Below are 15,887 nucleotides of genomic sequence, written 5' to 3'. Positions count from 1 at the left end.
AATGCCGACTTGTGGATTCGAGTTGATGGAATTCTAATAGAATAAATTTAGTGTACGTCGTCTGACTTTCATAAATGGAATAATAACATTTAAATTGACTGAAAAAATAGAAAAATTACAAGTGACAGTGACATTTATTCTTGGAAATTAAAAGATTTTTTTTTTTTTTTTTTTTTTTTGTTTAACAAATATCCATTCTTCAAATGCATCCATTCAACCTGATTTTTAGCAATGAAAATTTGTTTGCAGTTTAAATGTGAAAGGCTGATGAAAATATAATTTCAAACTTGAGCATATCTGACAAACAGAAATGCTATTTCAAACTAACAAATCTATCACTAAACAAATAAAATGTGTGCATTTACTCTGCAGGTTTAGTGATTAAACTGCTTTTTTAAACCTGTGCATATCCTAGTGATGGACCCATGGATAAAAAAAATTAAGCAAAAGCTCGGGCTTCATTTTAGTAAATGCTCTCTTAAGATGATCTTTTTTCAAATTTATATTTCAAAACAGATGGTTAATTTTGAAACACCATGTATATATAATATAATATAATATATATATATATATATATATATATATATATATATATATATATATATGAGAGAGAGACTGAAAAGAATTTTTGACAGTTTTTTTTTTTTATATTTTATTGCTTTCAAATATTTCTTGACATTTACAATCAGAACTTGGTGTTTGTGGGATAAGAGGTTAATGCTAATTATTACCAACACTATTTCCACTGTGTTCAGTCTGTTATGCCTAAAAAATTCTGCTTGTTTGTCTAATTTTGTTGTGCATTTTGTGTTAATTTTTTTAAGTCATCACAATGAAACAATTATCTGATTTAAATGCAGTCTTAGGTTTATAAGCTTGGTTGTTTTTGTTTTCCGGCATATCAATCCTTTTCAGATTATTTAATGCCGAATCCAAAAATTTAAGAAAAATTTTTTAATAGAATATTTGTTGTTTTCAAGTCGGTTTCTATTTAACCCATAGTTGGGACTCTAACAGGTACTACCCACTCCAGGTCAGAGTGGACCTGGGAGCAATGGCAATTAAAGGGTGCCTCCACACTCCTCAAAGCCTGCAAGCTGGGGCCTCACCACTGGATATAGTTCAAGATCATATCCAGGACCAAGTTTATAAGGAATACAAGTTTTTTCGTTTCATATGATAGAGATTTCCAGAAAAGTGGAAGCAAGATCAAATTGAAGTTTTGGACATATTAACATACATAAGCAGTAATGTTTTTTTTTGTTTTTTTAGTTAAATATGTTGTTACTATTAAAATTGGTTCTATACGGTGATGTTTATAAAAGAGAAATGTTATTACAGTTAAAACTGACTAATTTTTTCACACAATACTTTAGAGGATAAAAAATATAACTAGGGAAGCTTCAAATGCAACAACTGATTTGGGACAATCCTAGATCCGGAGTTCACAGTTAGGTAGCCCCAGTTTTGGGTTTGTCAGATAGTGGGATATCAGAATAGGGCTCAAATAAAAATATATTTCGTCAACAAAATGTAAGATTCAACTGGCATAAATATTTGTGGTCTGAATTTTTTTTTTTCTTACTTGCATGGGAGAAATGAATATTTCTTTTCAATCTTATCCCTTATAAGTACGTTCCGATTTCCTAAGGAATAATTTTATATTTAAACTTTTTGTCTCTTAGTTTTTTTTTTTTCTTTTTCTCAAGAGTTTATTTGTAGGACAAAAATTCATCAGATAGAAGTTAAAAAAGGAAAAGAAACAATGTGGTGTTTATTATTGAAAAATATGTTGACATTGTTATGTTTAATTATTATGTGGAAACAACACTTTTTCTGTTAAAACTGTACTTACAAACTCGGTGAAAAATTCACATAATTAGCATGTTTTTAGTTTGTTTGGGGTTTTTTTACAACTAATTGTTAGTGGTGAGACGATTCCAATATTTTCCCAGATTCCAATACAATTACTGATTCAAATTCTTTTTAAATTTCTAAATATGGAGGGGTTTTTTTTGGGGGGGGGGTTGCAGGGGGTTATTACCACAAAAATACATGTGCATATATTTTTGCAATCATAAAAACACACTTGTAGGAGGAGGTGATCCACAGAGTTTAGTTTTACTGGTAGTTTAAAATTAATAAATCTGTATCATTTCATCATTAATACAAGCCGTGAAAAATGAAGATTTAAACAGAAACAAACAAAACCAAAACAATAAAAAGAATCGTTTTTGGTATTGGAAAAGAGACACAAGTTTTTCCGATACCGGTTTTGATATTTTTCAATTCTTGATTCCAATTAATCGTCCCAACAATACTAAATTATGAAGAAATATGAAATTAAAAATTTGTCGGTAATAATAAAAACACTGGCCAAAATTTTTGAATTATTATACAAAATTTAGCTGTAAAAAAATTTTTATAATTTAATTCCTTTTGATTGCGGTGATTTATTTATTTATTTATTTTATTTTTTATTTTTATTTATTTTTTTTTTTTTGCCCTGTAATATTTTATTTATTTTCATTTAAACAAAATGTTTAAAATTCTAACTTATTTTAAAATTTATATTTAGTTGAAATTAATCCTTAACAAGTGGCCAAAACTTTCTAAAAGTTCCTATAACCACAAATGTTGGATGAATGAAAATGGACACGCGTAGATGTAAAATGGATGAAGGCTGTGTAGATATGAGAGCATCTATTTATACATACATATACATATATATATATACTTATATATTGCTATCTATTTTTAATATTGTTAATGTTTTTTGCACTGAAACTACATTGTAAATAATAAAACAAGAAAAAATTTTTTTGCTGCTGTTTTAAATTTCTCTTATTTTAAGTTTGTTGGATAAAATATCATTTTCCGGTGCCCCTTCTTTTTTTAATTTATTTTTAAAATAACAATCATTATTTCTTAATATAATTCTCCAAGTATTGTGTTTCTGAATTTTTTAGATGAAGATTAAGAATTCAGATGAATTACTTCATAAAAAGCATCTATTAACCACTTGTCCACATTATTCTATTGCATGGCTGTGAAATCTGACTGATGAGAGCAAACGACCTACGAAAGCTTGAGGTGTTCAATCTCTACTGTTTGCGTCGCATCCTTTGTGTTGACAGCAGTTCATCTCGCACACTGTTGTTTGTTATCGCTGTAACATCCCCGCTCAGAAATATGTACAAAAGTGGGCAGGAGAGTCCGCAGCAGAAATGCGCCACCCGTTTCTCTTCCATCAAATGAAAACCCATGGGAAAAAATCCTCAAGTGATACCAAAACGTGTATGGGCTAAAGTGCTTATATTCCTCGATTAATTATAGGAAGCGTTAATGGCAGATTAACACAAAGCATTCATATATTTTGTTGATCCATTCCCTTTAAGTAATCCAATTTACCAAATTTCCACTATTAACGATTACTACAGTATTTTCCCATTGACTACAATATACTCAGTAACATTTATCCTCAAGTGGCCTCCGGGCCTTGATTTGTGGTGCCGCCTTGTAAAAATATATATATATATATATATATATATATGGCGGAAGCAACAATTTGGAAGGAGAACACAAATCCGAAGAAAAATATATTTTATATTTTTTTTGTTCTGTTTTTATTATTTTTATAAAAACTAACAAAGAAAAGAAAATCAGAAATGAAGGTCATTCAAAGTTCTCGTCTGCAGCATGTTTGGAAGGGAGAAAATAATAAGAAATGAAAGTCATTCAAAGTTCTGGTTTACAGCATATCATGTCAAAATAGAAAGTTCTTAGGCTGCAAGAATTTAAATCACCATCTGCATGAGTGCCGACCAATTTTAAAGATACTCTGAATTCGAATTAAATATCTAAAAAGAAAACAATAATCCACCAAATTCGAAATCAACGAGATCAAAGAAGAATTTTCTTAACCAACCTTTTTTCTTTGAATGTGACATCTGCGAATAATTCCTTTTCCTTTTTTCTCTCTTTTTTCATATGTACATATCCACTGCTAACAAAGAATTCATGATTTCTGAGCAACAATCTTTCATGCTTTTCATGCTTGTGTCAAATCCACAACTTTTCAGATAATGGCCTTATGCCTAGAATCCATGACTCTTCAGATAATGGCCTTATGCCTGGAATCCATGACTCTTCAGATAATGGCCTTATGCCTGGAATCCATGACTCTTCAGATATTGGCCTTATGCCTGTCTTGGTTGTATTCTACCCTTGTGGAAGACAAGTATTCAGTGACAAATGTTCACTCTCTCTGTTCTTTTTGAAAAAAAAAAAAAAAAAAAAGAGACGATTTCTGGCCTTGATAAAGCTACTGTCATGGACAGTTTTTTTTTTTTTTTTTATCTCTATAAGACAGAATTTTTCATACCAACTGGCACCGTTTTAACAAGTGATGGCTTGGAACAAGACTTGCTGCCTCTTCAAAGGTAATCTCAAAAACTGATTTGATTTTCCCTTATCACTGCATTACCATCTACGCTTCTACATTTAACTGGACAGGTTAAACTCTAGACTTTCTGCTCGTTGCTCGGGATAGAAACATGACATTCCTCCCCTTCAAAGAAAGAAAATAAATAGGAAGGAAGACTATCATATAAGGGTATTGTTGTTTTTACTTATTCGCTCAGTGTATCTGTCACGCTTTTCCTTTTCTTTACAACCATTGTACAAACTCAAATCTCCACATCTTTACATTTTCTCATCCCGCTGCATAGCTCATTTCCAAGTTAAGTATTACATTCCAACTTTGCAATCTGTGTTTTTTGTTTTGCATTTGATCCAAAAATATCAGGAGGTTGTGGTCAATAATCACAATGCAGTAATATGGATATCAAAATGCTATATGCCGAGCAGCAGAGCTAAGGCCTCCTTTTCGATCATTGAATACACCATCTAGTGCTTGTTCAGCTTCCTGGAAAAATAGCTTACAGATTTTAGATTCCCCTCCTTGTCTCGCTGTGATAATACAACTCCGAAACCATATAATCATGCAGGTGTATACAAGCAAAATGAATTCTCAAAATCTGGCGCTTTCAAGACAGGTTCGCTGCTCTTAATCATTAATTGTAGCTCTGCTTCATGTTAGTCTGTGCCCTGCTCATGTGCCACTGCATCAGCTCTCTTACCGCTTGTAATTTGTTCTTCGTGTTTTCCACATATTCTGGTATATCACCTGCCTTGCTTTGGGGTTTAACCACTGCTTTTTTGATTATTTGCATGGGGCCACGTACTGTGTCCGTAGACTAATTCAAATGGACTGAAGTCAAAGATTCCTGCATCGTCTCTCATATCGTAAACAGCACGAACGGTAATCCGTGGTCCCACTTGTCTTGTCATTCAACACAATCATCTCTCAACATGCTTGTTAACATAGCGTGGAACCGCTCTAGAACGCCTTAAGAGATGGGAGTGGTAGGCACACGATGTCATCTGCTATATTCCTGACTAGTCACTTTCCTGAATGGCTATGACATAAAATTTGATCCTTGATCGATCTGTATTATTTTGGATATTCCAACCATTGCAAAGAAATGGATCACAGAGTCTGCCACATTCTTTGCCAATATCATTCTCGACAGAGGTCTCTGGAAATCTTGTGCTTGCGCACATCATCATTAAGATGTACTGGTTTCCTGTCCCCATTCGTGGTAACAGCCCTACGCAATCCATTATCATCCACTCAAATGGTTTTTCTGCAACCGATATTGGATAGTGGTATGTTCGGGTTAGGCTTTCTTGCCTTTTGACAAACTTTGCATCATTGACAGAATCTCTTAATGCTGTTTTTCATGCTTGGCCAATAAAAATGCTGAAAAAGTCTGTTATACGTTGTTGTGTGCTAAGCTTAATATATTTGCTGTATATGCTTCTGGCATGACAATCTGATAACACATCTCGCACTTTTCCGCTCTCAAATTTGGTGACTGCCATTGACACATTCTTCTTCTTAGGTTTTCACCCTATTTCGCAAATTATATTTTTGCTTTAATTCGACAGTTGAGTTCTCTTTCGATTTGGCTGCTGATTTAGCCATCCAGGTTGGAGATTTCCTCATCTCTGTATTTCGATTCACTGTCATCTTGTTTTTTTCCATAGACCTTTCCACCAGACGTGACGACTCCGTGTTAGCATTGTTTCTTTGTAACAAGGATATCCTTTCTATCTGCAATTCTTCAATAATTCCGACTTCACTGTTCCATCTATCGTTAGGTTGACATAAACGTGTCCTCAGAGTTTCTCCCCAATTCTTTTTATCATCACACACTTACATGGCTTTAACTCGGCTCGTAGTATTTTTTCCTGTAACAACAAAGATTAGAACACTCTTGTATCTCTTAATAAGATTACTGGTATTTGCTTCTTTTTCCCATTTTGGATTAAGCCTTTCAGATCAATGGTCAATATGTTAACGCAGCTCCTTGCAGTTTAGTTTCCATTGTTCTATTAATTTCAAGTTCACGACCCAGTCAACATTTAGATGTGATATGCCCATCTTCCTGCATCTATAGCATGTAATTCTGCTATCTTTCACCACTCATCTTAATGTGACTAACATTTCCATTTTCAGTGGGCTTCACTGGGTAATTCATTTGACTGGCAGGGTTATGCCTAGTCTTACTCAGCTTGTGTGTTGTTATATATATATATATATATATATATATATATATATATATCCATAATTGTGGCCAACTTGTAACCTGTATCCGCCTTCTTCTTGCTCAGGTATGCTCTCAGATCATCTGGCACCCAGTACTAAATTTATTATATGAGGACAAGTGGCTTCAGCTTCTCTACATCATCTTCCTTTCATCAGGGTGCACTATTTATTCAGTAGTCTTTCCTTATATTTTGTAAACCACATACTTTTGCCTCTCATTTCGTTTCAGAGCCTCGTGATATGCCACCAGTACTAATTTGAAGTTACATAACAACGCTTTCTTTATCAATTCGTAATCCAAACAACTATTCATGCTCACGTAGTATACACTTTTTGTACTTTGCCCAACAGCATTGTCCAATATTTCTTAGACCATTTTAAGTTTGTGGCCATCATTTCAAAATGAAGGAAATGTTCATTTATATTTACCTCAACAAGCTTTGGCACCAATCTGACATGTTTCATCAAATGAAACTCTTTGCGATTCATTGCTTCGTCTGCTCCAAACAGCCTTATTTCTCATAATCGGATTTCCTGTTCTATATGCGTCTTTTCCAGTTCAAGTTTAACTTGAATCCTGATTTTATTTTGTGTTCCATTTGTCCCACAGTTAAGTTCGTTGTTTCCTCTGCCGATTCCACTTTGAATATTTGTTCCTTTACCATTAATTTCCCTTCCTTCATAGACTTTCTGACATCCAACTCCAACTTCTTGTTGAAATCCAACAGTTCACTCTTCTTCATAGCCTCTAAATTTATTATAGAGGGTTCTTTTAAAAAGTCCTCCACTTCTTCCATCTTTCCCATCTAACTCTGCCTCACTTCAAAATATTGAGTTCAATGTTCTAAAGTGCACAGTAATCTCAGTCATAAGGCCAAAAAATACCAACTCATTGGGGAATATAAGAGTTGAAAAGAATCATTTCCTGGAATACAAACCCCATATTATATTTCTGCTCAGAAATGTGCACAATCACAGACAGGGGAAAATGCACCACCCGGTTCTCTGCCAACAAATGAAAATCTATGTGGTTAAATCTTCAAGTGATACCGAACCGTGTTCTTATATCTCTCAATTAGTAATTACAAGCAGTAATGACAGGTTAACACAAAGCATGCATATATATATATATATATATATATATATATATATATATATATATATATGTGTGTGTGAACGTGTCTGTGTGTCTGTCTTTGTGCATTTCCCTTCACAATAACTCTGTCAATGTTAAGTCTACAGACTCGAAATTTGATATACAGGGTACTGAGATTTGGGAAAATCTATGTGATCAGGTTTCGGCCAGAAATTTGGCTGTTAAGGGGTCAAAGTTCAACGATTTGACCTTTGAGAACTCTACCAAACTCCTCCGACAATTTGGGGTCTAAACATTTGAAATTTTAATTATAGGTTCCTTAGACATGGATCTAACTTAATAATTTGATTTGAGCCTAAAACAATAAGTGTTAAGGGGGCATAATAAGGTCAAAGTTTAAAAAATTTACCAGTTTTTTTGTTTGTTTTTTTTTGCTCAGCATATACCTCCAAACACCCGGGCAACGCCGGGCTGAAATGCTAGTGTGTGTGTGTGTATATATATATATATATATATATATATATATATATATATGATGAAGGCAACAACTTAGAAGGAAAACACAAACACAAAGAAAAATATATTTTATAGATTTTTTCTGTTTTTATTATTTTTATAAAAATCAACAAAATAAAGAAGTGAAAATAATTAGAAATGAAGGTAATTCAAAGTTCTGGTTTACAGCATATCATGTCAAAAATTAAAAGTTTTTAGGCTGCACAAATTTAAATCACCATCTGCATCAATGCCCGCCAATTTTAAAGGTACTCTGAATTCGAATTAAATATCTCAAAACAATCCATCAAGTTCGAAATCAACACGATCAAAGAGCAAAAAGAATTTTCTCAACCAATTTTTTTCTCTGAATGTAACATCTGTGAATAATTCTTTTTTCTTTTTTTTTTCTCATCCTTTTTTTCATATATATATCCAGTTAATGAAGAATTCATGATTTCTGAACAATAGTCTTATGCCTTTCTTGATTGTGTCGCATCCACAACTTTTTGGATAATGGCATTATGCTTTTCTTGGGTGTGTTAAATCCACAACTTTTAAGATAATGGCTTTTTATACTAACTGGTACCGTTTTTACAAGCGGTTGCTCATAGCGAAGGTGCTTCCTCCTCGAAGGTAAGCTCAAAAATTGATTTGATTTTCGCTTAATACGGCATTGCTGCACACGTGAATTTGAAGGGACAGCAGACTCACGTGATACAAGTCTACACTGTCTACTTGATGGGTAATCAGGTGTTGCTCAGGATAGGAACCTGACAATATCCTCTCTGCAACATATGGGATTTGTGCTGGAACCATAATTGGCTAACATTTGTATCTGCTGTTGAGATGAATTGTGCCAGCCTAACCACTTCAGGGTAAATGTTAAATCAAGTATAAGTAAAAATTAATTTCTAAATGACACCTCTCTGGAGGGTGAAGGTTCAATGCTCAGTGTGGGCGATACTAAGAATACAACTGCATATTACTTAGAACTTCTACCTTGTCATTGCTAATGGAACGAGTGCATGCTACCCCAATGGATTAAATAAAGGTTCCATTCAAAATTTCCTGTAGATTCCCGACTTTGGAAGAAAGATTCCTGAGTTCAATGAGATACACCTGGAGAAGGTCGAGATTATATTGACCGAAATGTTGGGAAAATAGCACTCAAGTTGAGAAAACAATCCTAATGATATGAATTATCAATCCTCGTCTCAAAAATTTAGCATTATAGTTTAAAATTATTAACAATCAAAATTGTCTTCATTTCAAAACAATAATGTGCATAACATGATCACAGTAAACTTTTTTTTAAATAAGCTTTGGATTTCTTCCATCAGCAACATTTGAATCTTTGTTTTGCCCTTGTTGAAATAAATTATTAGAGCAACTCCCTGGCTTTAATAAGTTCATATGACTACTTTTCACTTCACATCTATAAAATGGAAGACCTTCATACAATCTGTTAAGGACACTGGAAAGATGGTTGGATCATTCTACTGCTCCAAAAAATATCTGACTCCTGACACAATCTCCTGTGTAGGTCAGAGTGTGTGCTGACTTCTCCAAACTATGCCTGATCATGTGTCTAACCGCCTACGTGATAAATAAAATGAACTTATTGAGTTGTTGTTGGTTTTACGGTTTGAAAATTTCGGATCATTTTATGCTGTAACCTTTTGTATTTTCATTGTTATTTATTTTTTATGGAAATCACTCCAGACAAGGCATGAAGTCACCTGATGAATCAACTCCAAAATCCACTGAGAAATAATCTCTTCTGTTTCTTACAGTTACTTCATAGAATAGATGATGCTTGTCTCTGTACTCTATATTTATTTTCATGAATGATGCTCGACTGAGCTCCAATCTTTGGTTACGCTTTGTAAAATATTGAAGCAAAAACTTGTTTTCTACCACAAAAAAAAACTTTCCTTTCTCCATGTACCTATCAGGCAGAATTTCCAGGAACAAAATTTCTTCACAAGGGCTTTCTGTCTGTGAAACAGATTATCATGGTCTTGCTTCCCTGCTAATTACAACATGGCTGTCTTTAAATCTAATGAAAATATATTCATGTTAAGCACTGTTCTCACAAGTATCCAAAAATTGGTCGATCCTCGAGCAACTTTTGACCTTGATAAGTGATGATTAGTTTTTAAAACAAAAATTATCAATTAAACATCAAATTTTTAGATAAAAAGCATTTTCTTTTTTCATTTTTTTAGTCTATATAAATAGATGTATTTATGGGTGTCTTCCTGTGTGTAAATATTTAGCCAATAAACTCTTGAACTATTGGTCACATAACACTGAAATTAACAAAAAATAATCATACACTAAGGATCGTTTATAAGAAATAAAATCTTTGTTTGGATGACTAAGGCGTGCAGAAATATGTCAACAAGTTGAAATACAAAAATGTTCGTTTCAACTTCCCAACGTTTCTATGAGTTCGCGCATGTGTAAACTGATCATAGCTAAAAATGGTTTAATTTTATAACTTTCTTATCTGTCGCGTAAGCTCAAATGGTAGAGTACGCACGTTGCAATATTTTGGTTCTATAATGGGGGTAGATATTTATTTGCTGCCCACCTCAGCAAAATGTGGCACAAGGCCGGAAAGTGGGATACCCGCAGGCTCCCCTAAAGAAGGGGCACTTCTGCAATTTTAAAAATTACCTGAGTAACCCTGTCGGCATTCCCCGGTCGGGGCGCCTCAGGCAGCAAGCAATAAACTTGCCCCACCGGAAAGCCCGGTGGCAAGGCCTGGGAGGGTGGACCTCCTAGGTATTACCCAGGCGGTGTACCTCAGTCCAACAGGTGCTGGACCGGTTCCCGGCCCCTCACCTGTTGGGCTAAGTGTCAAGTGACGAATCCTTGACATGTACTACCCTGTCTCCTTGCAGCCGAAGCCGCTAGGAGACTCAGCCCGGAGGTTAATGGGGTATGATCCCACACAGTCGGGCGATTCTATTTATAAACAATGCTGCTAGGAACTGACGAATCGAATTAATTCACATTCTGCTACCAACCAATCAGAAACCAGAATTGCTCCATAAATATTAAACCTTTTCTGTAGCAATTTCGCATGTTTTTTCCGTCTCGACACGATAAGAATATTTTGCTCTGTGGAACTGTCTACTGCAAACCAGTCACCTCTCAGGACTTGTGTGTAACAACGAACCATCGGAAACTGTTCTGTCTACTGCAAACCAGTCACCTCAAGATTTGTTTAGAACAACGAACCATCGGAAACTATTCTGAAACTAAACATGGCTTACACTTCTAGAACGCATCTGGAGCATTCAATGTTTTGGTTTCGGTTCTAGCTGATGGTACCCAAATCATTTATTTTTTTTTAATCTTTGAAATCAGTACTATATTAGGTACAATATAATATTCAATAGAGAATTTGCTCTGTAACAATAAATACAAAATCTGCATGAATTAAAATATATTAAGCATATTTTAAGGCAGGCACCCCTCTGCTAGTCTAACATAAATAGTCTCCTTATTTTACATAAGGCTTACACAATCAACTGAACAGTAAATTTTATGAAATAAATAATAATCTGAAAATACAGTAGCTATCTCCCCCTCCCACTATTAATTATAAAAAATTAAATAACAAAGATTACAGAACATGGTAAAGAAATGAAATATGGTTATAGTCAAGATTGTCTTCTAGTTTCTGTTGCCCATTTTGGCTGGATAATTAGACATAATCAAGCGGACAAAAAGCACATTCTTAACATGGGGAAAGAGGGGCTTTTATGCTATCTGAAAGGAAGATAACCATTAATCAGAAAGGAGCATATTTTGCTTGTCATTGTTTCGTCTCCGAAGCAGAAGCTGGAAGTGAAAAAGAGCAAAAATCTTGACTATAGCCGATGATATTCCATCCGTGATGAAGGATGCTTTTTACATTAAATTTAGATGGCACATTGAATATACACTTAAAAATTGAACAAGTCGGGAGGTTTTTTTAGTTTTTTTTTTTTTTTTTTTTTTTTTTTAAACAAAAACATTTTAAAGTCTGAAAACTTTATGCTGAATTAATAATTCAAAGATTTTTTCATTATTATAATTCAAGCTAGGACCTGTGGAAATTCCACAGGGGACTCATTCAGATGTAATATATTGATGTTGGCATTCTGTAGATGTTCAGTGTAAATGGAGATGCTCTAATATTATTGTAACTTTTTTTGTTAAAACTGCAAAAGTATTTATCTAAGCTAGCACGAACACCCTGCAAAGCTCAATCATAAAATACGCTTACATATGATATTTTAATTCTTGCAGATTTTGTATATATTATTATAGTTAATGTTCTATCGATTTTTATATGTTATAAAGTTGCAATTTCAAAAATAAAAAAAAAATATATCCATATGACTTGAGTGCATTAGCTTGAATCGAAACCAAAATAAAAACTTTAAAAAATTATATATATATATATATATATATATATATATAACTTGAGTTCCTTCGGCCATAATCGAAACCAAAACTTATGAAGAATTCTTGATAAAATTATTTATAAAAAAAAAAAAATAGATGACTTAAGTGTCATCAGCTATAATCAAAAGCAAAACTTAGGAAGAATTCTTGGTAAAATTATTTATGACAAGAAATGGAAATACATGAAAATTAAACGACCTGGATGTAAGTGTGACAATGAAAATAACATACACACTGTCGTATTAATATATAGATAACAAAGATTTAGAAAGAGGGAGGAACATACTGAATAGCTTATAAGGTAAAAATGCTTTAGGCTACCCGTTGTTAAATCTTTGACTCGGTTTTAAGCTTAACCAATGCAAGAAGTTTCTCTCAAAATGCATGACACAAGAAAAATGAGTAAAACTGACGATATGTGGCACAAAAAAACCTAGCAATCTTTTTAAAGGTCAGTTGCTTTACTGTTTACAGGGTGTTCAAGATAAATTTGATCATTCTTTTTAATATCCTTGATTTCAGAATCATTTGAAGTGTTTAATAAAGATAAAATGCAACAAAAGTGTTTTCTATGTATTATTAGTGGGATTTAAAGATGGAGAACATAGGCGACTGGAATATTGGAAAAGAGTCCCCTACATTATACTAAAAACAATTCAGAAATCTTAGTTGCAGCACAATGCTCCTTGAATATGTGTAAAAAAAATCTGGGGCACGTTCAAGATAAGGAAATATGAACCTTAGTGAAAGAGATGGACATCAAAGTAAATGAAAAAAATGCTGAACAAGGATCTTTGCTACTCCTCATACAGGACTAGCTACTCAAAATCAAGACTCAAATAGGACACGTTCGCCAAACAATTTAGGATATACAGGCTGTTCAGGACAAATTTGATTATTTCTTTTTATATTCTTTCTTTTCAGAATGATTTGAAGTATTTAATAGCTATAAAGTGCAACAGATTACTGTTTTTATATATTCTTGGTGAGTTTGGGAGTGGGGGAATATGGACGACTGGAAAGCACCAAACTGCACTGAGACTCCATTGTAAATAATAAAACAAGGAAACACTTGACCTTGTGTCTAATCTTTTAGCAAGGAGGTAAATAAAATTCAAATATATTTGCCTGTGCATTACATCAAAATTTACATGCCAATGATATTTTAATGTTTCCTTCAAATCAAACGTTAAAAGATTAGAAACTTCTGAATTCTATGCAAAAATAACTTGCACGAGCCTTTTCTAGTCTCACACAAAAAACGTGTTCACATTTCAAGCCATATTACTTGTCATATACATATGCGTGCACATCCACACATGTACATATATTCACATTCGCGTATATACACTCACATTCACGTGTATACACACACACTCGCTAACGTACACACATGTACTCACATACACGTACACACACATGGGCAACATCACTTCCCCTTTCACAGGAAATCCACACATGCGCAAAAGACCACCAGAAACAATAATAAAAGCAAGAGCAATAAGCAGCATCTTTCTTTTCGGACCAGCTCTCGAGCTGAGAGGTTCGACGAACCAACCACCCCCCTTTTGGGAGGCGCGTGCCTCACACCACTTACTACTATGTGGGACAAAAAGCTAACAGACGGTACATACACCTTATACACTTTCTCTCTCCATGAACTGGATTGACATCCTCACTCTTTCTCTCTATATATATACAACTTGCCCTTGAGAATACCTTCACGTAGCTGACGGCTAACATGGCGCACAGTTTAACTGATGTCAACCCTCTATCCTTTTCTTTGTCTACACGCTGGACTATCATTCCCATTTTCCACTACATCAATCACTTCTCTTCCCACGTACGAACAAACGATAGTGACCCGAACGTGAGATGAATACACATTTCCTTTTTCCTTCTATACTACCAGTCCCGCAACAAACGATGGTTACACCCGCGCGGACATGAACACGTGTTATATCTAAAAACAGTCATTCTTTCAACAGTAAATAAATGACACGTTTATCTTATCCAGCAATTGAGTTTTTGTTTCCTTCATTCGATTCGTTGCATTATTTTCTTTTGTAATGGAATTAGGATTTATATATACTACCCCTCTACAGGAAAATGGTGACCCCGTTATTTTATAATGAAATAGATGCGTTTGAATGAAACACTCATACACACACACACACACTCTCTCTCTCTCTCTCTCCACAACAATACACTTTCGTTTATCTTATCCAGCAATTGAGTTTTTATTTCCTTCATTCCCTTCGTTTCATTATTTTCTTTTGTAACGAAATTAGGATTTATATATCCTAGTCCTCTACAGACTATTTCTTTATTAATTCGTGTAGTGACATCAAATAGTAGTTCATGGTTTTTCAAACATTGTGTAAGTGAACTACAAGATATCTAATGGGATTTGAAATTGAACTGTCAGTTCCATAGACTTCCGGTTTTGCCATGGACTCCTCGGCAAAGACGTCACATTTTTTTTTCACCATCTGTTCCTCGTTCACGTTACAAATTCGAGTTTGCTTACTTCCCCCCCCCCTCATTTCGAGGCTTACGTAATGGGATTTTTCCCCTTTTAAAACAAAAACTGAATTATTTTACCGTTCGCTTAAACTTTTTTTTTTCACACCTCTGTCCACCCAGACAGTGTCTATTTTTTTTTTCTAGTTGTATTGACTCTTTACTACACCACCTCTCCACACCCGGGCAACGCCAGGTACCCCACTAGTTGTAAATAAAAGAAATAATAATTCAATGGCTAACGCATTGACGAGAACTATGCACACATGAAAAGTTATGTATCTCCTTCCCACAGCAGAATAATGTGATACGAGGGTCGAAAAGAGGGATTTGAAAAGTTAACGCCCGAGAGGAAGAATACGCTGACCTGCAAAAAATGTCTGGGTAGTCTGTTAGCATTCCCCGGTAGGTATGTTAAGGATATGTGCCGGTGTTGTCATTTGTATGGGGGAGATCTCTTCAATGCGAGCTGCCTAGGTGTATGTAAATAAAATTGACAGGTCTAAAAGCACCATTTATAAAAATAAAAATTTTAAATGAACAAACTGTTTTAAAAACTACACAAAGGTGCAAACATTTTATTAAATGAGGAAAAACAAAAAAAAAAATTATTTGATCTACAAATATGAGGGC

Source organism: Euprymna scolopes, chromosome 11, assembly GCF_053919585.1.
Source record: "Euprymna scolopes isolate OS-2025 chromosome 11, ASM5391958v1, whole genome shotgun sequence".
Taxonomy (NCBI): domain Eukaryota; kingdom Metazoa; phylum Mollusca; class Cephalopoda; order Sepiida; family Sepiolidae; genus Euprymna; species Euprymna scolopes.
The sequence above is the reverse complement of the archived record's forward strand: the minus strand, read 5'-3'. Positions refer to the sequence as shown.